General features: G+C 39.7%; 1 protein-coding gene across 1 annotated transcript in view; it reads right to left on the minus strand.

Annotated features, from left to right (window-relative positions):
* Window positions 1-23253, minus strand: part of fto (FTO alpha-ketoglutarate dependent dioxygenase) — a 182233-nt gene that overhangs the window by 762 nt on the left and 158218 nt on the right. The window lies entirely within an intron of this gene.

Below are 23253 nucleotides of genomic sequence, written 5' to 3' on the forward strand. Positions count from 1 at the left end.
TTTGTCAGACCTGTGTAAATATTTACTGCTGTGACTCTGTTGTGCTCTCTGCTGTCACTGTAAATCTGCCCTCCCTCTGCCTCCTGACAGACGAGAGTGACCCCTGACCTAGAGGTGCAACAGGGAGGGGTTGGGGATGGCATTTTGTATGTTATGTGTGGAGAACGTGCTTCCTGAGCCACAAGGCCAGCTATATTCCCCACTCAGTCATCATGCCACCGTCTGTCATATCTACCCTATCCACACAACCCAACCACCAACACCACCTTGTGGCCACAGACTGAGGGGAGGGCAGGAAGGAGACCAATAGAAAGATATGGGGGTCGGTTATAGATGGGAGAAGGGGATGTTAAAGTTGTTAGGGGACAGACGGGGGCTGCCACAATTTGTTGTAATATATTTTCTCCAGAGCCACTTAATGTTCAACTGGCTCTCAGCCTAAGTGCTGCATTTTTGGTGCGGTTAGCCCTTTAGAGGGCTGCCCCATTACGGTGGTGAGGAGCAGCATTAACATCCACTGTCCAATATATCTTTTGGTGTTCTGGATCAGGGCCTGATAATAGCATCTGTTAACATGCACTAAGTACCATTATGTAGCACATCACTTCATAAATAATACGATTAAGCGACCTTGGGGCTTTGCGACGAGCCGTGTGTTTAAATGTTCTCATCATTTATTTAGGTTGCGAATTAAAGGAAGCACCACTTCAGAGAGAGAGGATGAAGACACGGCTGGCATACAGATCGCTGCAATGTGTGAGCGGAAACTGACCTAGACAGCAGACGCATGCCGTGCAAATTCTGCTGACATCAGTTTATGGACACCACAGGCCAGGGGAAGCCATACTTTTGATTTGGTCTGATAAAGTATTCATGCAGCAGAGCTATGAAAGAACAGACTTTTCCTGCTGCCCTGAGTCATAATGAAAGGCTAAACAACTGGCCACCTTCAACAGAGCTGCTGCCTTTATTTGACAGGGGATCTAGCAACATTTGCACGCAAACAGAAGGCTTTTGCTTTACCAGAGATATAAAAGATATCGGGGCTGGAGGACTATCAAAGATAATATAGTGAAGGTAATTCAGCACACACTTTTACACAATCTACCACTGTTTCCTGAGTATGTCTCCTGACTACTAAAATGGAACCAAACAAAAAGTCAATACCGGGCGAGGTGCCTTAAGCTCTCCAGGGCTCTCACTAGATATTCCGTGTAAGTCACAGTGGCGTACAAACAAGGCCCATAGAAAGACTTTCCCATGGCAGAACAGTCCACCTTAAAGTTAAGGTCAAAGACAAAGAGGTGTGAGTGTGTGTTCTGGGCTGTTGGAAAGGGAGGGCTTTTAAAGGAGGTAGAGAATGTTTGTGAGTCCAGGCTGTTCCAATGGATTAACCCCAGACAGATATGGGCCTAACTATCCCATCTGGCGCTCGGTCAAGAGAGATTGGCAATACAATCACTCATTTCAATTTGCCCTGAAACCTTATAGCCTGGCAGGCCCTTGCTCAAATGGTATGCTAATGCGAAAGGTATCTAGGACTCTATCGCCTCTATTCCACAGAGGCCTGTACCTCTGTGCAGCACAGTGCACTTGAACTGCAGCAGGGGCAGCAGCTCCATGGCCCTCACTGCAATAAGGGCCCAAGCCCCCTTTGCGCTTAAACTAACCACTTTAGCTAAAGTGAGTGTTAATTATGGACAGGCAAAGCAGTCAATAAAAGGTTAATGTAAAAGTCAAAGGATAAATTCCTTTAAGCATTGCATCATTCCACCATCTCTGCGACCAACACACTGCTCACAGGTCTCCTAATCAATACGTTTTACTGTAATGCGCTCCTTATCGATTTCTTCCCCCTGCACTCCATGGTCTGAGCTCCATCACTTGGTTGAAGAAAGGAATAGAAGGAGAAAAGGGGAGAGAAAACCAAGTAAATAAAATGATTAACCTCAGTTTCCCTCTGTTGTTTCACTCTTGGAGACTATCTGAAAGGCTTGTCATAAAAGCGCTGGGTGGTCCAATATCATCTCTGCCATCAGATCACAATTGTCAGCATCATCAGTCCACTCAATCTCTGATCAGTGTGTAATTGTGTGTAGCAGTACACTCAAGCAGGGTCATACATTAAAAGGCCTTACGCTTTTAACAGGGTGGAAATACACCTAATAGACAACATCAGCACTTCCGACTCAAGCAATTACACTGATAAATGCACAATTGTGTCACGCAAAGTGAAAAAGAACCAAGAGAATGTAGATAAGAGACAACACTGTAGCATTATTGCTAAAGAAGGTCATTTGTAATCACAAGGGTCTACAGTGCATTGGCTGCCAGACACAGGATATCATCTTACAAAATACCAAACTGTTCTGTCTCAAAAGTTAAGGATATTGAATGTTATAGTAATGCTTATAGTGTTTTAGTGAGAAACGGGACAGTTATCTAAATACAGGTGCTGGTCATAAAATTAGAATATCATGAAAAAGTAGATTGATTTCAGTAATTCCATTTAAAAAGTGAAACTTGTATATTATATTCATACATTACATACAAACTCATATATTTCAGATGTTTATTTTGTTTAATTTTGATGATTACAAATGACAACAAATGAAAATCTCAAATTCATCATATCAGAAAATTAGAATATTACTGAAGACCAATAAAAACAAAGGATTTATAGAAATGTTGGCCAACTGAAAAGTATGAACATGAAAAGTATGAGCATGTACAGCACTCAGTATTTAGTTGGGCCTCCTTTGGCCTGTATTACTGCAGCAATGCGGCGTGGCATGGAGTCGATCAGTCTGTGGTACTGCTCAGGTGTTATGATAGCCCAGGTTGCTCTAATAGTGGCTTTTAGCTCTTCTGAATTGTTGGGTCTGGTGTATTGCATCTTCTTCTTCACAATACCCCATAGATTTTCTATGGGGTTAAGGTCAGGAGAGTTTGCTGGCCAATTAAGAACAGGGATACCATGGTCCTTCAACCAGGTACTGGTAGCTTTGGCACTGTGTGCAGGTGCCAAGTCCTGTTGGAAAATGAAATCTGCATCTACAAAAAGTTGGTCAGCTGCAGGAAGCATGAAGTGCTCTAAAACTTCCTGGTATGTGGCTGCGTTGACCCTGGACCTCAGAAAACACAATGGACCAACACCAGCAGATGACATGGCACCCCAAACCATCACTGACTGTGGAAACTTTACACTGGACTTCAAGCAACGTGGATGAAGTGCCTCTCTTCTTTTCCTCCAGACTCTGGGACCTTGATTTCCAAAGGAAATGCAAAATTTACTTTCATCAGAGAACATGACTTTGGACCACTCACCAGCAGTCCAGTCCTGTTTCTCTTTAGCCGAGGCAAGACGCTTCTGACGCTGTCTGTGGTTCAAGAGTGGCTTGACACAAGGAATGCGACAGCAGAAACCCATGTCTTTCATACGTCTGTGTGTGGTGGTTCTTGAAGCACTCACTCCAGCTGCAGTCCACTCTTTGTGAATCTCCCCCACATTTTTGAAGGGGTTTTGTTTCACAATCCTCTCCAGGGTGCGGTTATCTCTCTTGCTTGTACACTTTTTTCAACCACATCTTTTCCTTCCCTTCGCCTCTCTATTAATGTGCTTGGACACTGAGCTCTGTGAACAGCCAGCCTCTTTAGCGATGACCTTTTGTGTCTTGCCCTCCTTGTGCAAGGTGTCGATGGTCGTCTTTTGGACAACTGTCAAGTCAGCAGTCTTCCCCATGATTGTGTAGCCTATAGAACTAGACTGAAAGACCATTTAAAGGCTTTTGCAGGTGGTTTGAGTTAATTAGCTGATTAGAGTGTGGCACCAGGGGCCATCAATTTTGAACCTTTTCACAATATTCTAATTTTCTGATATGATGAATTTGAGATTTTCATTTGTTGTCATTTGTAATCATCAAAATTAAACAAAATAAACATCTGAAATATATGAGTTTGTATGTAATGTATGAATATAATATACAAGTTTCACTTTTTAAATGGAATTACTGAAATCAATCTACTTTTTCATGATATTCTAATTTTATGACCAGCACCTGTAAAGGTAAAGCAAGGTTTTTAAAAGTCACAAATCAAACTCATTGCCAGTCCTACAGTTTAAAGTACGTTTAAGATGTTAGAACATTCAAGAGTGAATAGAGATTCCAGAGTTACTTCACACTTCTCCTCGCTTATCTGTTTCAGCCCATTAGTAGTAACACCTACAGCATTACAGTTGTCTGCAAGAACAAACGGTGACTGATTGGAAAGTAATGGGATGGAAACTAAAGGAGTGCAGGCGATTACTGTTACTAAATTCACGTTTATTTAGAAATATAGTTGTACGCATCTGACTTCATTTAGAAAGTTCTAAGCAGGTGCTTATGCTACATTCATCTTTAATTTTGTCAACACTTTGTGCAAAAAACTACTACAGATTTATTCTTTTTTTTCCACCCAAAATGATATAAGAGGATGAATTTATGATTCCTGATTCTTCATTTTATCTAACATTTTCACATGCACATAACAGACAGTGGCTAAGACAAATAAGTACAAGTCATTTACGCACTGGTTGAGAGAAGACTTAAGCAGAAATAACAATAATTGGATTTATATAGCTACATAAAATAACAACAATTGGGCAAAGGCTATAGGAGGACAGTTTATTTACAGGGAATGTTACTTTCATCCCGAGTAACAAATGAAAATGATTTTGGTCCATTTTACATTATATATCTGACTTATTTCTATTAAAAGATCTTAGCTTTACTATGTTTTCTAACTCTCAATTTTTATCTAAAGATGAACTTTATACAATCTTGTATCTTATCCATTACATATTTGATACAGGAACCTCATCCCACCATGATGGTGCAACCATTATCAGGTTTGGAAAATAATGCATCATAACTGCTATAATCTCCCTATGTACATTTTCATTTGCTTAAAATTAAGCTAAGTGTAACTTTTGCTTACATTGTTTGTATGTTCTTACCATGAGACTCTGACACCTCCCATACCTAATTTCTGTTTATGGAAAAAAAAAATTTTGAAAGGAAAATGTCAGATGTTATACTGTTTTTGCAATTACACCTATTCAGGTGGCTTGTTAAGCACAGAGAACTTACTGTAATGAACAATAGCAAAAAGCTATATTAACATAGTGAACAAGGAATCATTTCAAAGGTATGTGTGTGTCCCTTCCCATAAACTTAACCACGCCAACAAAGAAAACTTCTATAAAGGTACAATGAACATCAATCAGTCAAAGATGTCACTTGTTGATCAGTACTACATGCCTGTGCTGATCAAGGGAGGTAAAATACCTCAGATCACCTGCTTCCTCATGCTCTGCCTATGTTTCATCTGACTAGAAATCTTGCACAGGTGTGGATTTTTATGGTTTTGGCAGGCTGAGTGCCTAAGAGCTGAAAATGCAATCAAACAAGTCATGAAAAAACAGGCATGTGTCTCATAAATCAGCCTTCCCCTGAAGCTAAGGCATGCTATCACACTTCAAGGTAAAAAGAAGAATGAAAGAAGAGTATTATCTATGTACTTTTGGTATGGATGCAACGTGTTTACAAAATTAGAGACTTAGCACACCTGCCTAATATATAAAGCAGTTACATTATTTAATGGGAGAAAGACAGACAGACAGACAGCTTGATTGATTCTTATCAAGACACTAACCTTATTTTTTATTGCGCAAAATATAAGAAACACATACTGAGGGCCAAACTTGTGAACTTTTAAGCTTTGAACCTCGGCCTGCACCACCCAGGACTTAAATAAATTCATGTGAACCCTGACAGTTGCAATCATTAGAGCCCTTAGATCAACACACAACCCTTGAGGTTTCATTTATTAACACATTTGCCTCAAATATGAGGCAGTGCAGGATGTAATCCAGCCAGCAGAAACTAAAGCCTGAGCAAGGCCAAATTTTAACTGTTTCCTTAAGATTAAGCAAGTGCTATTGTGTCTGCAGATGGCTGCTGACTGTACATTTTGTGCGTTAGGTGGGCAAGTGTGGTGAGGGAATGAGAGGGAGGGGGCGTCATCAAATGCGTGACATATGTTCCTTTCGTTTTGAGTCCCTCTAAGGAGTCTTGGCTAATAAAACCAACATCTGATGCACTCTTTTTTCCCCCTTTAATTAATGGTTGCTGTAACCGCAAAAAGAGGCATTAGTGAGAGGGCTTGTTTTAACCCCCCCAACCTCTCCACCCACGTGCCACTTACGACTCTGCAGCTGCTTGGTACAATGATTGTGTTGGAATATATGAGTACCTGTGGGTGGGGTTGCCCCTTCTCCAGACTCTGTGAGGTCTCCCCTTTACCAGCTGCAGTCTATATTGCTCATTAAACCACATGAAACAAATAAGGATCATTATTGGCATCTTGAGCTAACGTCAAACCCAAGTCTTTAGGTAACGAGGAAGTCTACGTTAAAATCAGAGAAGTTCAGTTATACCTTAACAGTCTTTGCCTTTTTTATGCCCAGAGCTTTTGATGTGGCCTGGCTGGTTGCCCTGTCTAGAGCTTAGTGAGCCAGATGTAACAGAAAAACACACAAAAGCAGGGCAGACACAAAAGCCAGCCTTCATAATTGAAGGCAATAAAACACTTGTAACCTGGAAGTGCAAAGGAGGCAAGCTCCTGAACTGCAGCTACTGCTCTCAAAAACCAGGTGGACATCTATTAGGTGCTTAACAGCGTAACAAATTACCAAACACCCTAGCTTGCTCTTTCTCCTCCTGAGGGTACTGCAAGGAATGTGGCCTAATGTCAACACAGGCGCAAAATTTATGAGTGGACAACTATTCTTCAAATGCAATCAGGTTCTAATAAAAAAAAAGAGGCAGGAAAGGACAAATAGATAGAGTCCCCTTGGCAATTTACTCTATCAGCAAGGGGAGGAGAGACAGATCACTCCCTCAGGCTGAAAGAGAGAAACCGATTTAGTGGGTGTGCTCAAGGTTGACTCTGTAAGAATGAGAACGCTTGTGACTTTTGGCCTTCTAGCCACCTGTATTTAGCTGAATAGGTATTCAATAAAAGCACAAAGCTTAGAGAAGAGAGTACAAAAAACACCAACAAAAAAACAACATATAAAGAAAGTTTTATCACGTGTAGCAAAGGGGATCTTGGCTCTTGTCAGCACCTTGCACAGTTTGAAAGTGACAATATCTCACATGAAACATTTGTATGTATACAGAAAAAAACTACTTAGACTTGGTTACCACTAGACTCTAACTTTTTTCCAAATAACATTCATTTATAAAGCTTTGGGAGAATCTTTTGCAATAGGAAGTATTAACTGTAGGGGTACAAAGGTCTACAAGCCTTATAGTAACTGCATTTCAGCTCAGTGCTACAGAGGCTATGAGTCTCATTCTAGCATCAAAGTTTTATTGAGAACATGCTTAACATGACATTTGGAGCAGACACTAAGGTTTTTGCATAGCAGTTGCATTCCCTTTCTCACAAAAAGACTATTTGTGGGAATTATATTGTAAAACAACTACTTTTTAATGTTGTATCCCTCCCCTTCTTCCTGTTGCTCGTTCCTCTCGGGTAAGCATTAGCACCTCGTGGGCATCATCTGAACATAGCAATAAAGCTGGTGATGGATGAGGTTGTCTGCTACAGAGACACAGCCCAGGCATTGGACAACATCTGACCGCAGTCACATGATAAGGTCAATCCAACACCGGCACAACTCCCACCTGTCTTCAACAGACAATAGCGAGGTCGAGCTAACTCGGCCAATTATAGTGTATTGTATCTTAAACGGGCAAGTTACAAGTCGTTTTTGTAGCTGCAGGGGATGCGGTGTTAAGTTCTGAAGCCTTTGTGTAAAACAAACTGTGAGCCACAAGGTTTAAACTGTTACAAAACAGATATCAGGTTTCAGAAATGTTTGTATTAAACTGCTTTACAAGAAAGACGAAGTGACATACAGAAAATGTTGTGCTTCCCTTTAAACAAAGCATGGGAACAAACAGCACAGCTGGCAGGAGCAGGAAAAAGAACTTTGAATAAACATCGTATTCTATTTAACAAGCATACAAGAAGTCACACTGTTTCTCACAATCTGATCAAAATCCGGATCTTATCTGCTTTGTCAATGTATGATGTCAAAGTTTCCTCAACAAGATGGTGCTCATAAATTATGGTGCACCCTATCTGGATGAGAGCTGAAAGAGTCTATAGTATCGTAAAAAAAAGACACTGACAGTTTTTTTTGTTTTTTTTTTTAATAAATAAAAAAAATGTATTGTTTAATATTGAGGTAATCTTTGGCATCCTAAAAGACACAGCTATAATTACTTCAGGTGCAACTTTGATGATTCAGTTTTACCAAACAAAGGAGTGGCACCATACAAGGCAACGTTCACATGCTTGTATCTGCCAAAAGTCAATAATAAAATTATCTTTACTCTGTTTAAAGTCCTCACCAAGATCCTACTGTTACTTTTCTTCCTCAGAAAACCAACAATACACAAAGTCCAAAATTCACTCAAGCAAAACACAGAATGTGTGAGCATTCATGCATGAGGTGTGCATTCGTGCCAGAGGAAGGCTGTGTGCCAGGTGTTTGAACTTCTGTATCACCAGGTACTCCTGCTGCGAGAACAAACGTTTTTTTTTCCACCCTATTAAGAAAATAGTGTAATCAAAGGGGCCTCTGCATAAAAAAAGGAGAAAAACTTGTTGTGAACACCCAGCAATTTGTTTGGAAGAACAGTCAGGTTAGGCCCTAAGGCACTGCAACAAACAATAAGCAAAGGACTAATGAAGTGAGTCACGGAACGAATACCTGCCTATTCAGTTGACTTGCATGTTGTGTGTGGTTTTTAGGGCTACTTGTAAATGTAATAACTGAGAATAGATGGAGAGCCTAAACAGTGAACCTGTCAGGGAGGGGGTAGATAAATGAAGAAATAAAAATAACTTTAGTCAAGCTAGTCTAGTGAAATTGATCACACAACCAAACCATACAGAGACAAGTCATGCAGCTTGTAATTAAACAAAGAAGGCAAATACTGTAAGGTGTTATACAACACAATGAGCTTTATGAGACAAGATGACACAGGGCATTAGGTTCAGAAGAACCGGATAGGAGTAGTAATTATCATTGCAATTATTATATTCAATTATATATTATGAACACAAAATATAAATACAACTATTTAAAAAAAGAATATCACAATTTCTTATTTGCTTTGCTAGGAAATTCAAATCTCTTTAGCTAGCCAGATCAGAGATGTTCACAAGACTTACGAAAGACTCAAGTCACTTAGCCATGTCCAAGTGGCTTCAAGTCCTTGTCAGGTCTCAAGTCCGACTGAGAAAAATATTTTTTCCTGAATTTCATGCCATCTAGTCAGTCTATTACACTATATTGCTGAAACGCATGATTTAATTTTCTCTGTATTTTGTCCTTAGATCCAAATCAACACATGAACAATTGCCTTCATTTTTACCATTTATCAATCATAAAAAATGTAACTGCTTAAATAATTAAGGTAAGACAAGGCAAGCTGATTATTTGAACATTTCAGTAAAAAAAGACAATTCAAAGTGTTTTTTATGCTCATGACTGAACATAAAAAAACACAAAGAAAAGTACATTGCAAACGCATAACAGAAGATTGTTGAAAAAATTTAGACAAAAAAACAAAACATATGTGTTATAAATAACACATATGTTTAAGTTAACACTTTTAATAGAAAAAAACACCTGTAAACAATTGGCTTTTTATTTTTTTTTTATTTTTTTTAACAGAGGGTCGGGGTTCAGCACTTCTATTTGAAGATTGTCCCAGATTAGTGGAGAATGAGAACTAACAGCTGCTTTTCCATACCTGGTCCTATGTATAAAGGGATTTGAGCAAGAGAACTTCAGTGGTCTAGGCAGTGGATGCACTAACAATAAGTCTGAAATGTATTTCGGTGCCAAGCTGTTCAGTGGTTTATCGACTAATAGAAGAATGTAAATGCCTATCCTCTGAGACATCGGAAATCATCGGTAATGAATTTCTCCACTGGAGTGACGTGCTCCACTTTCTAAGTTTCAGTGAGGACATGGGCAACATCATTGTGAAGGTACAGCTTTATGGCATTTTATGAAAATTTATGAAAAAGTAAGATAGCTCAAGATAGCACAAGATTTATACTCTTCATGTATATCACTAAATATATAAGTAATTAATACAAAGATGTTGCCAGTTAATGTGAAAACCCTAAATTGCCTCATCTTTTACTCATTGTGATTACTACCAGTTAATATTATTGCCAATTGCATCACATTTAATACAATTTATAAGTCCAAATTGTAACAGGTCTGGACCTGACAAGGTTTGCTACAATTATGAGTGATAAGCTAAACAGAGTAGAGTGACGAAAGAATGTCAAACTCGCGGAATGAAAGGACAAGTAGTACTTTTGTTTTAATAAGCCAGAAGTGTGTCATACTAATACAGGCATCTGTAGCAATCCAAAGGATTAGCTGGTTAGGAGAACAAAGTAACAAGACAACAGTGTCTTCACAATCAAGCAGCTGTAGTTGATCAATAAAGCTGCTGCCTGGGTCCTTACTAAAACTAAGACAGTGGACTGCATCAACCAAGTTCTAAAGTCGTTATGATGACTTACCATATCTCAGTGAATAGACTTCTCTTAGTCTTTAAATGACTGAATAGCTTAGCTCCAAAATATAGCACAGTACAGATGTCAGTCTACCAACCGCTTAGACCTTTCAGGACTTCTAGCTTAAATCTTCTCTTACCCAGAACCAGAAAATAAAATGGAGAAGCAGTTCTTATGATCTACTGATCTGGAATAAAGTTCCAGAAATTTGTAAAAACCCTGGAACCCTATATTGCTTGAAAATGAGCTTAAAAACATATTTGTTAAGAGGGGCCTTTGACTGTGTTAGCTAAACATTGTTAGTTAAGTTTTCAGTCCAACTCTCCTTTCATTTTTCTATCAATCATTTTATTCTTTTTTATATACCGATCTTATTTTCATTGTTTTTTTTTTTCTTTAATTGTTTGTGGTGCTTTTATAACACTGTAATGCACCTTTGCACCTTTTTATACTACCTAATTTGTTATATAAAAAAATGCCTTGTCTTGCACTTAAAAAAAAAAAAAAACTATTTTACTTCCTGACTGTCCATAAATATGACAAAGTCTTAAAATACCATAGTGTTATACTATGATATGTTGTACATCCTCTTAACCTGGCAAAGGAAATCACAGTTTACACAAAAAAAGGAAAAAATGACCAACAAAAAGCAGGTGTGGTAAAATGAGTGGATACAGATTGCTTGTAAGTGTAAAAAGTAAAACTACTTGAGGAGATTATGATAAAATTGAAAAAGAAAAAAAAACAGCTAGAATAGTCAAAGACAGCAAAAATAACTAAAGTATACAAAGATCTAAATTAAATCAAATCAAAAATGCAAAAATGTAGAACAATAAATTGTCATTTAATCCCTGAAATATTTTATTTGTGCAAAACTAAAAGCTGTTTATAGTATTCTGGTTTTTACTTAAGAGACAATTATCTCTCTTCAATGGTTTCTATCAAGATTTGAAGCAGAAATAACAAAACAACAATTCAGTACCACAGAAGTGCTTTTCATCAACCCTTATTATCCAGCCACTAATATGAGTAGAACGCCTACAGTTACTTCCGTGTCAAAAAAAAGTCCAAGTTTCAAAGGCTTAGTATGTTTGCCACAAAGACAACAAGAAGATAAACAGCAAAAGGATTGCTCAGCGCAATGAAAACAGAGGATTACAAGTCAAGTGGTAACAGATCAACTCTTTATTAGTTTCCTGTCACAGTGATTTTCTCTCTCCATAAACATCCCCTCTCTGCCCTACCCATTCCAGAGAGGATGGTTCTTACAAAAGTCTCAGGGCGTAGCAGATGATCCAGGGTCAGCTGTGGGGAGTAAGAGAGGGATAACCTCTTTCTGAGCCCCACATAAAACCCAGATGGCTGTGTGGACGCTCTGATCCAAAAACTAGCTTACAGCTCAATCACTGTGGTTGCATCTCCAAGTCCACAGTTTAACCCTCTCTGATGTCAGCCAAGGTCACAGATGCACGCTCGAGAGGCGAAAAGAACCAGGAGTGAAGTGCTGCCAGAGCCGAAGGAATTAGATCCGGGCTGAGTGGCCCTCATCTGGCTAAGCCTGGTAAGCAGCAAGACTAAAAGGCTGAAGCACGGTGGTTTGGCTTCACACTCACCCAAACACACACACTCCAATGCATTGAAACATGCATACAAATGGACCCACACATATATGTGGCTGCAAACACACACTGACACACGTACTAACGGAAGGACTCTGAGGGGTACAGATGGCATGCCCGCGGCCTAGTAACAAGGACGCTGATTGAGCTAGTTTTAGATCCAGAGTGGAAGCTGCCCCAACACACGGGGCTCAGGGGTTCAGGAGGAAGACAAAGAACAGCGGAAGGAGTGTATGAGGCAATGAGAGGAGGAGGTGGAGTCTGACTTCCCTATCCTCTTGAGGGATTCAACAGTTTTAGTACAACATCAACATGTCACTGCCCATTTGTCCCGTTGGCCTGCTGTGCATGTGCTCCTACCTGGGCATCTGCACCTAATGCCTACTCTCATACACACACATCGTAAAAACACAATTGCACAGTGGGAGCCAGCGGCCACTTCAGCCATAATTCCGCATGACTTCCGCAGTCTGACTGACAGGAGACGGGGAGGGTGAGGACAACAAGCTGTGAATACGGGAAGAGACAGAAAATCATTGAGAACCTTGCCTTTATGAATCTTTGATGAGAGTGAGTGGGGGCTGGCGAGGACTCTGCCCCTGGTTAAATCAGAGCATAGCGTGTGTAGCTTGTGTATGACTGCAAACAGAGGTCGGGGAAGAACAGGGCCTGGACCAGCCCCGCAGACAACTGCAAACCCTGCAGTCTGGAACATTTATGTCTTCAATTAGTCTCTGTCCTCCATGTTCATATTTCAGGTAAGTTACATTGGTAGCTTGCCAAACAGCTTAAGCTATTTGCAATTAAACGTCTTTCTATGGAAGTTAAGGGTAATTTGCATTCTTAGCTTAGGAGCTGGCAGTTAGTGCTTAGAATAAACTGAATCTAAATCTATGAACCAATGAAAACCAGGTTACTCATCATGCTTATCTAATAAAAGTATTTTAATTATGGCAGAAGTTATGCATGTACTTGCCTTAATCACTCAAACTCAATAAACTCGTTTACCTGGCAGGAAAGATGAACTGTCGTGAGATTTGTGAATTCCCAAACTCCCGAAGTACATCTTGCCAGGAGCCAGCAGATGCGGCCGGCTTGATACAGACATTTTTTTAGACCAATAAAATGCAGTGATATGTTTGATGTTGATGTGTCAACCGGAGGTAAGACTGAAGCCAAACAAAGATGGCTGCGCCGGTTTTAGCCTCTATTTATTTCTGAAAGACGAGCAAAAGGACGTAAGATGTTTGCGTGTTCATCTGAAAGGATTTGGTAACAGAGTGATACATCAGTAAGCCCCATGAAACAAATCAAGAAGGTGATATGTCTTGGCTGCTACTGCTACTGTGACTGGCTGAAAACTTAACATGGGAGGCAGCTAGCCGATCACTTTCAAGAACTTTACTGAACGGCCCTCCCTTTTGATAGCACTTTCTACAGGGGGATTTCCAGATTGATACTGTGTAGAATTTAGAAGGAATTACACATATCAATCGACTTATACCAGGTTATAAACTCGTGACATGCATCGTGAGGGCGATATGTTTTGGACACACATATGAGTGAAGGTATTTTAGGTCAACCTTCTCTTTTTTTATCTTCCTGTTATATTCCGGAGCTGCGTCTATTACCCACAAAAAGAAAAATCACTCTGAGACGGTCAATCCGCCTTATCTTTGCTCTAGTTTTAGCAAGTTTTAGCCAGATGTGGCTTTCAAGATGGTTTGGATAGTCTTGTTACTTTATTAAATGCTTGTCAGGTTTATTGTAGTAAGGGTGGAGTGGAAGGTCTACTTCTATGTAACAAACAATTGTTCTAAACCATCGAGAATGGAACTTTTTTATCAAAGAAATTCAAATAAAATATGTGAAATGCTTCAAAACAAGTCAAATGGTATGCCTTAGTTAGATAGATTTTTCTAGATTTTATGCTAGATTTGGAGCCCAATGCATATTGCAGATCTATATGGACATTTAAGTTTTAGACGGTAAAGAAAATGAAAATATTAATTTTGCTTTTCTTTTTTTAGTACCTAATGAGAATACCTGGTCTCTGTATTTGAACCTAAAGCAAAAATATAAGTGAACATTTTTAATTCAATTCAGTTTATTTATTGTGCTTTATCCAAGCAAATGATGTCTCAAGGCACTGAAAAAGATCTAATTCACAATGTAGTAATATATCTAATCTATTTTGAGTCTTACCATTATCAAAACTTTAACCCATATTATCATATATTGCATATTTCCATATTATTATGCAGCTCTAAATTGCAGAAAAGAAAGAAAGATGATGAGTAAAAACTCCTTAATTAAGTCCAGAGTGCTGTGACCCAATATGACGTGGTTACCTTGGTCACAAACATCCACTTGGTAAAAAATTCAAAAATCACTTCTAATTTACTCTGAGTCATACAAAGATGTATCACAGCAATGACACAGTTTAATAAAAACATGTTCTTAAAATTACACAACAGAAATAATTTTCTTTATGTCTGACACTTATTTTTAAAAGGCCCTTATTTTCTTTTTTCTTGAAAGCAGAACTAGTTTTAGACACACTAACAGGTGTGGCTCATTGCCATGATAAACGACGTGGAATTTAAAACAAGCGGAATGACAAAGAACAGATTAAATAATGATAAATCATGTTGCAATGTCTTGCAAGGATACACCAGTTTGTAACGCTGTGCGTGGGAAGTTATAACACATCCAAAACCCTCTTGGCGTTCTTTTCCTTCCTTGTTCATTGTTTTACCTTCACAGATGTTTTGACTTCGGACACATGAAAAAGCCTAGGATGACTCAGAGGAGGTTGTTTTAATTAAAAATACAAGACGGGTTACAACAACACTTCCTCTCATCTAAGAAACAGCTTTTTAATTGATGTCAAGCAGGTGCCAATTTTCTTCTAAACATGAGTTAGGTTATGTTGCGAAACAAGCAGAGCAGCATAGTAGCTTTATCTCATCTGCCACCTGTGACAGCTCCAAATTCAGTCTTCCAGAAAGCTCGGCTCATGTTAATGTGTCACCAAAGAAGGCTTTTTAAGACTCAAATCACCCGTCTGTCAGCTAGCACTGAGGTAGTGCTGACTGACTTCCAATCAAACGTAGACTTGGCAGTCAGATGAACTGTCTTAAGCTGATCAAGAGTTGCCTTGGCTTCTATCTGCTTCTGTCAGGTTCAAACTTTATATTTCGCAGCAAATGTTGATTCCATGCAGAAAAGCACAGACACATTTTTCAAACCTATGTTTGGGGCAACTTCCTTTAGGAAGGAATTACCATAGATGTCTGTTTTCTGGTTCCTTTGGATGAATGGGGGATTGGCATAGTGAATTTTCTTATCTTCTGGACCTTCCATTTCTGTTCACTCCTGGCTTCCTACAGTATTAAGAGAAGACAACATAAAGTATGCTGGACTGGTTTATGGGGAAGCAGGGAACATATCACAGTGCCCCCTGATGGTCCATCCGTGCTTTGTGTGAGGGATAGATGGTATGGTATGCAAAAGGAATGTCACCTGACATCAAAGTAAACCAAATATCCAAGGTGCGCTTGTAGGCAGAAAGAGGTGAAAAGAGCCCTACTTAGCAGAAAAGGTAACTTGTGGGTTTTATCTGCAGGACAAATCAATATCAGCGTCTAAAAGCAGAGCAGAGTGTGCTGGAAGGGAGCTAGAGGGGCTACCCCTGGCCTGCTGCCCCCCAGGCCCCTCCTGGGGGGGTACCTGTCTGACTCTTCAACCTCAATTAATTCTGACCCAATGCTTCCATCCTGCAGCTACTTGCCCACACAAAAAGACATACATGCAACAAGCCTATGTGTTCTGAAACCTGTGTGCAAGGAAATTTTTTACTCATCTCTGCACTGAAGGGTAACATGGATTGAAATTATTTTAAGGGTTTTTTTTTTTTCTTGTTCTTTCTAATGTGCCAGTTTCCATGAAGTGAATAAAACCATACTCCAGCAAGTTTTTTGACAGCCGCTCATTCAAATACAGGAAAACATGTAAGAAAAATGCAAATATAAATTTTATACAGTAGCATCTCTGGAGGAGCAGGAGAATATGTCAACAGGGCAAGTTTCATAAAGCAACATTAAGTCCTGTTTGTACTTTGCCACAAACCAGGCAGGGTGAAATGCAGACAATGGTGCCATGGTCTGATTAGACCAAAATAAAACCTTCTAGCCTACATGCAATCTGCTACATGGGGGTAAAGAATAAATAGCACTGCGCATCCCTCCAAACAATATATACACACAATGAAGCATGGTGGTGACAGCATTATTTTACTGCCGTGCTGTTCTGGTTAGGAGCGATAAGATGTAGGCTAATAGAAGATGTTGGAGTGAATATAGTATATTACTGGAAGCTGGGAGGGACTCTAAAAGTAGAGGCTGTACAGGATGATCACCTTCCAGTCAGACTCCTGACCTGTTAACCCTCAGGTCCCTCCTAGGGGGAACCTGTCTCCCTCTTCATCCTTCTGCTTCACTGCACCCATCCTGCAGTGACTTTGTCACAACATATGCTTGCAATAGCTCTAGATGTACTTTAAAACACACTTGAAGTAACATCTAATGGCATCTATGCAAAAGAGTGAAATAAAGAAATTGTATTTTCTATAAATATTACACCACGAGACTTGCAAGTGAAAAAGTAAAAACAAGGAAATCCAACAAGTTCAGTAGGATGTATGAAATCCTTGTGCACACATTGTATTTTCCCTCGACATCTAGTGGTACATGGACCAAATATGGACAAAATACAAATGGAATCTCTTTGCAGTGGCATTTTACACAAGAGGGCAAAGGGAGCAGCATGTTATGCACAACAGACTACCTCCCCTCTACCGCACTAAAGGCCCCAGAGACTACAGAAGCACTACAGAAAAGTAAAACTCCTTAAAAAATATTACCCAACCTTTCTCCTCATCCCTTCTCCGCTAGCTGCTGCCTACTTACTTTCAATCACAGTTAACATCACAGAACAAGAGTTGGAGGGATGGGAGGAGGTGAAACACAAGCCTGCTGCACAATGCACTTGTCTGGCAGCTGCTTGGTCTGACATTTGAGGCCATAGGGACCTTGTTGAAAGAGCAGATGCTCACTGATGTACAGGCGCAGGAACATGGCAACTACACAAGTGGCTGGAGCTGAAAAAAAATCTGCACAAACATATGACAGAAAAGAACAAGAGGGGGGAAGCTGAGGATGGCAGGCTCACACAGAGATGTTTCTGTGCAGAAACATAAGTTCAAATACACGCTGGGACGGACATGGCCGACATATAGGAGACAGAATCAGAATCGGGTTTATTGCCATTGTTAGTGAAGGAGTTCACAACTAGGAATTTTTTATGGTACAATCGTGCAACATGAAACATAATAAATAAAATTATAAAAATCTCTAAAAACACTGGGGTATAAGGCATGCAAAAAATATACTAATATAGACACTTAGGATAAAAATATGGATAAATAAAAAAAATATATATAAAAAGTAAAATGTACAAGGTAGTGCAAATAGAGCAGTGTGCAATACAGCAGTGTGAATGGCATGGGCAGGTTATGGAGTCTGACATATAGTGTTCATGAGTCTTATGGCAGAGGGGAAGAAGCTATGATGAAAATAGTGCAAAAATCCCAAATCAGTAATTACATGCAAAATACTCTCAAGCGGAATCAACTTTATTGGCAAGTCGGTGTGTACAAAAAGAGAATTTGACTTGGGTTTTCCATTACGTCATCTCTCATGGCTCATGTAATCAACATTTCAATAAGCCGCAGTATGTAGGACCAACAATCAAAGGGATAAAAAAAAGAACAACACAAAAATAGTATAATAGCTGTATGTACAAAATGTGCAGGTGCAGTCCACCCTTTTTTCAATAAATACAACAAGAAAGGCGGGTTGTTATAGTGCAAAATGTCTTAATTGTTCTAGCAGAGTCTCTCTGACTGTTCATTGAGTTCAACAGAGATATGGCATGGGGAAAGAAACTGTCTCTCTCTGTCAGCTCATTTACGTTATTATCGCTCTGTAGCGAGGACTTGCAGGGAAGGTCTGAACAGCCTCTCAGCAGAAAATGTAGAATTGGAAAAGATAATTATCAGTGAAGTAAAAATGCTATTAAAAACATTTAAAAAAAAAGGAAAGACACTAGGTTTGACCAAATGAATGGTTTAATATATTTAAAAAGTAAGAACACACTGATAAGCTTGCTAACACCAACAGACCTGGAAGATTTCAGAGACAAAATGAGGTGGATAACAAAATAATTCTTTACCTAATGAAGAAAAGCCTGTTCACACTTACAGGCCAGATGATAAACACTCTTCAGATGGTAGTTGTTAGTATATGAAAGTTGACAGTCAAGTAATGGCTTTGGCAGAGAGAATACAGAGGATTTAGCCCAAGATGTAAACCAACGGTGAGCCTCAAAACCAGAAAAGAAACTTAAAAAAATAAAACATCTAAAACAGCTTCTGGAACAACATTCAATAGCCAAATGACACAAACCTCAACTTGTAACAGAGTGCTTGGAAGAAATTGGTATAGAGAAGAAAAGGAACAAAATATACCACCTCATCAGTGAAGCGTGAAGCGTAGTGTCATGGTATGTGGTTCTATGCCAGCCAATGAAACTGGTGCTTTTGAATTTTTTGACGAAGCAACTGTTGACAAAAGAAGCTGGATGAATTTTCAAGTTTTCCAGGCAAAATGCTCTGCTCCTGTTTGGCCAAATGGCTACTGGAAAAGCTCCTTTTCAAGGGGAAGTTGGGTGTCATTGAATGGCAAAGTCAGTCACCTGACACTAATCCAATTGAGCAAACATTTTACTTGCAGAAGAAAAATCTGACGGTTTCCTTCTTGTTCTTGACCAAATATCTCTATGATCACAAGAACAAGAAGGAACTGAAGATGTTTGCAGAGATTTGCATCACCAGGAATAAAACCCAGCTTCTGGTGACGCTGGTGAATTCTAGAAACCAGGTTTTTGATTTACGGCAAGGGATTTGCAAGCAAGTATAGGAAATTAAAGTTTTATTTATATTTGTAATGTGAGTGTGCACACATTTAAAAGGTTGATATTTTAGACTATATTTTGGTCCGCCATACAATATGAAAAACAAACAGTATTGTAAACAATTACAATAGAAAGATTACTCTGGAAGGACAAACGCCACTGTGAAACGGCAATGCATCATGTCATTACTCCAGAGGAGATGCACCTATCAGGTGGGAGAATGTCACTGGATTTCAGTTTACTTCACAAGTTATTATCCCATTATAGAAGAGTCATAGACATTTTTTATTAACAAGCCGGTAGATGTATTGAAGAAGGGGCAGAAGCCAAATGAGACCACAATAAAACTTTTTGGGCCACATACATATTATGTGGGGTGGAAAAGAGTGTTGGAAGAGTTAGAGGGATGAGATAGGACGAAAGCAGATTGAAACAAAAGGGAGAAACACAACATAGAGAATTCAAAGTGAGAGGTACAAAGCAGGGAGCATTATGGTGCATCTCCGGCACACAGAAATTCGTTTCCGCAGAGGACCGCGGGCAGCGTTATGGAAATGGGTTGCTGCCAGCCTCTTTGGCTGACTGTAAACAGGATCTTGGTAAGGCATATAGCCTCTGGTAAGGCCCACAGAGACTGGCATCATTACAGTGCCATGCTGAACTGCAATACTCCCACGGTCCCCTTCTTCCAACTATCTGCTTGCTTTGCTCCAACCTGCCCAAACTCTGCTTGTGAGTAATTATGAAGCTGGGCGGGGGTGACTGCGGAAGCAATATGCACACATCCTGACACCAAATACATGACATGTTCCATATGTCTTCTCACAAAACTACAAAGAGGCCTTTTGTCTAATGAAATCATAACACTAAAATGAAGCTTGTTGTGTTTGCAGCACCTCCTGAACTATTTTCATGCATGTAATTAATCAAAACAAATGCTATGATGTCCTATGCTAGCTGTAAATAAGCTGTTGTTTCAATTAATCTGGCAATATCTGGAACCCCCTTTTCCAAGTTTGTATTTCATTGTGGAGAACCCTTCAGTGGGTTGATGAGGATCAGTATATCTGCAGAGAGGTTTGTCTCTTCACAGCAACTGAGGCAGATTGCTCTCTTTTCTTACCTTCTCAGCTGCGACTGGCACAATAAGGCCAACATTGTTTTTGCTGTGCTACAAAACAAAGTACATCATTGTAATGCGAGGTCTTACACAAAAGTAAACAACTTCATCTTGTGTCTGAAATATGTGTCACTTTGATTGTACAAGGCTGCCCATCGACACAGCTGTGCCTGGTTCAAGGAGCTTCTAATTAATGAGAAAGAAAAACAGAGAGAGCCAAAGGGAAAGTAAGTCTCTCTTCTATACTTCTCCTTCAAACACATTCCCTTCCTACAGGACCCCATTGTTTGGAGTGAGGCATCATGGGTAGCCTTGTTTACAGATTTTAATTGCTCTGGTGATCTGCGGGTAAAACACCCTGATGTAATCAGCCAACAATAGAACTGTTTCTCTTTTTGACAATTGTAATAAAATGTTCTACACTGGTAGGGGTGGAGTGGGAGGGGGCTTTTGCACACTGGAAACAAACCAAGAAGGTCAAAGGACAGGTAACAGGTACTGTAAAGACAGTTGAAAATATAAACGTAAAGAAAACAGCTGTAAATATTTTGGATGCAAATTTTCTCAGGGAGAGAGACTAATCCGAGCGGGCTGGAAGCAGGGATGAGGATGGAACTGTTGTCCAAGAAAATGATTCCTCTCCCACCTCAAAGTGACAACCGTGAGAAGCTCACCATTCCTGGACCTTCGAAGCGGAACCGCGGAGGAGACATCTGCTGCAAGCATCACACAAAACAAAAACCCACACACCCCTACAGACAGATTGGGAACAGGGAAGGTAGGTCACCTACTGGATGAGATTAGTGTCACCAGGTAGAGGTATGAACATGGGACTGTCAGCTAATGTTGTGATCTGGGAGGAGGGGCAAATTGAGTTCTCCTGTACTGACACTGTTTGCAGAAAGTAAGGGGATGTGCTTGAGGGCTGGAATTCAAAATGGAGGATTTTGAAAGTTAAAAGTAGGCAACATTGGTAAAATAATTAATTTTGCAACCTGCATTAAAATATGACATGGTCATTCTGTTTCTTTTTATTCTTCACATTTAGAATGTGTGGCTACGCTATCAACAAATAACACATGTTTGTCAGGCCTCAAGACCTCTCTGGAAGATTTGCATAACTGAAATCATACCCAGTGATAGCCATGCACCTAAAATGAACAAGTGAGCAAAGAGAACATCAACAAGAGAAGCCCCATGGTGCTTCATCCAAGCTTTAAACAAAAATGTCCTACTATTTTAGGAGGAGATCCAGAGATCTGCACCTCATGTGGAAAAAATCTGCTATTGAAAGAGTATGACACTCAGCCAGGGCTAAAGACGATCCTGAGCATTGAATTAGAAAAGGATGGAGGACAAAAGCAGGACAATCCTGTTTGCAAATGATGAGACACATAAAGCCAGCGATACAACGTAATAGTTTAAAACTGCACCCATGTGTTAAAGAGACGTCAGGATCTATTTGTGCAAAAACTCTCCATCCAGTCAGTCAAAGTTTAAGCTACAGTAAACATCCAAAACACTCAGCTGCTAATGCAACTAAAACTTTTTGTACAAGTTATGGTTTTGAGACCAAACTATGTCACACTTATCAGATTCCCTTTTTTATATGTGACAAGCAAATCTCAGTATAATTCTCTCAAGGGTGTAGATAGATCTGGAATAGTTTAAGGGGCATGAATACTTCTTCAAGGCAAAGCAGGCCTGCTGATAGAGGTAAAGCAAACACCCTGTGGATCAAAGGTCTATGAAAATTTAAACATCCAATCAGATGGCAATTATTCTCTTTAATCTCCTGAAGGCAGCCAATAGCATTGTGCCGCTGGCGGTGGTGTCCTCGAAGGGATACGCATCTTTGGTTCTGCACATTTCTCTATCCTAACACTTACTTTGCATTATGCTCAGCTCAGGATAAAACAAGGGCTGGGAAACTTTCTTCAGAGTTTTACTTTCTGCCATTTGTGACCCAGCACCACCGTGAATATCGATACAAACAGATCTGTCAATTTCCCCCTAATTTTCCCCCGGCAACAGATTGCTTAATGGTATTTCAATCTGACATGAGGATCCCTGTTTATGTTTCAGAGGAGCTAATTGGTTGTCATCCTGAAAGCAACAGCACTGAGCTCATTGCAGAAGAAAAACACTGAGCTTATAATCACCACTAAAGATATATGCATCATTGTCATTTGAAGATTATAGTAAAATATCTATAGAATACAATAGCAAGAAAATGGCCGTCATAAAACCCTTTAATACATAAAGATTTAACTGATGATCAATAAATTGTTGATGGAAGTGATGGAAACTAGGATAAAAATAAGTTTAAGTGGACTGATAGAAAAAGTCAGATGTGATCCTCTACTCTCACTGCATCAACTCTATCCTCCCTGACACCAAACTCCCTTCATCTACTGCAATCAGTGTATGAGTGGAGCTGCTCAATACCAACGATTCTCCCTTGATCTTAATTAGAGAAACACATCAGATACAAACGACATCTTGGTTCGATCGACAGCTACATTGTGGGGGGACTGGGGTCAGAGAGAAAAGACAACTTTCTGTCAATTCCTTCACAAATGAGTTAGAAAATCTGCATCCTTAATTTGTACTAAACATCTCCAAGGCCGCTCCCACTGAGGTTCTCCCAGGATTGTGTATTAGTCAGCAGCTCACAGAACATAATTACCAAACAGAGTTTCAAGATGTGCTAATGAAATATGGATGGGGAGAGAGTCTATATGGTCTCTTCTTGACTTCTTTCCTTTACTCTGAGAGATGGGTGGTGGTGCTGAAGTTCAAATTGGCTGACAGGCT

The sequence above is a fragment of the Cyprinodon tularosa genome, unplaced genomic scaffold (genome assembly GCF_016077235.1).
Source record: "Cyprinodon tularosa strain WSP-4 unplaced genomic scaffold, ASM1607723v1 ctg50, whole genome shotgun sequence".
NCBI classification, from domain to species: domain Eukaryota; kingdom Metazoa; phylum Chordata; class Actinopteri; order Cyprinodontiformes; family Cyprinodontidae; genus Cyprinodon; species Cyprinodon tularosa.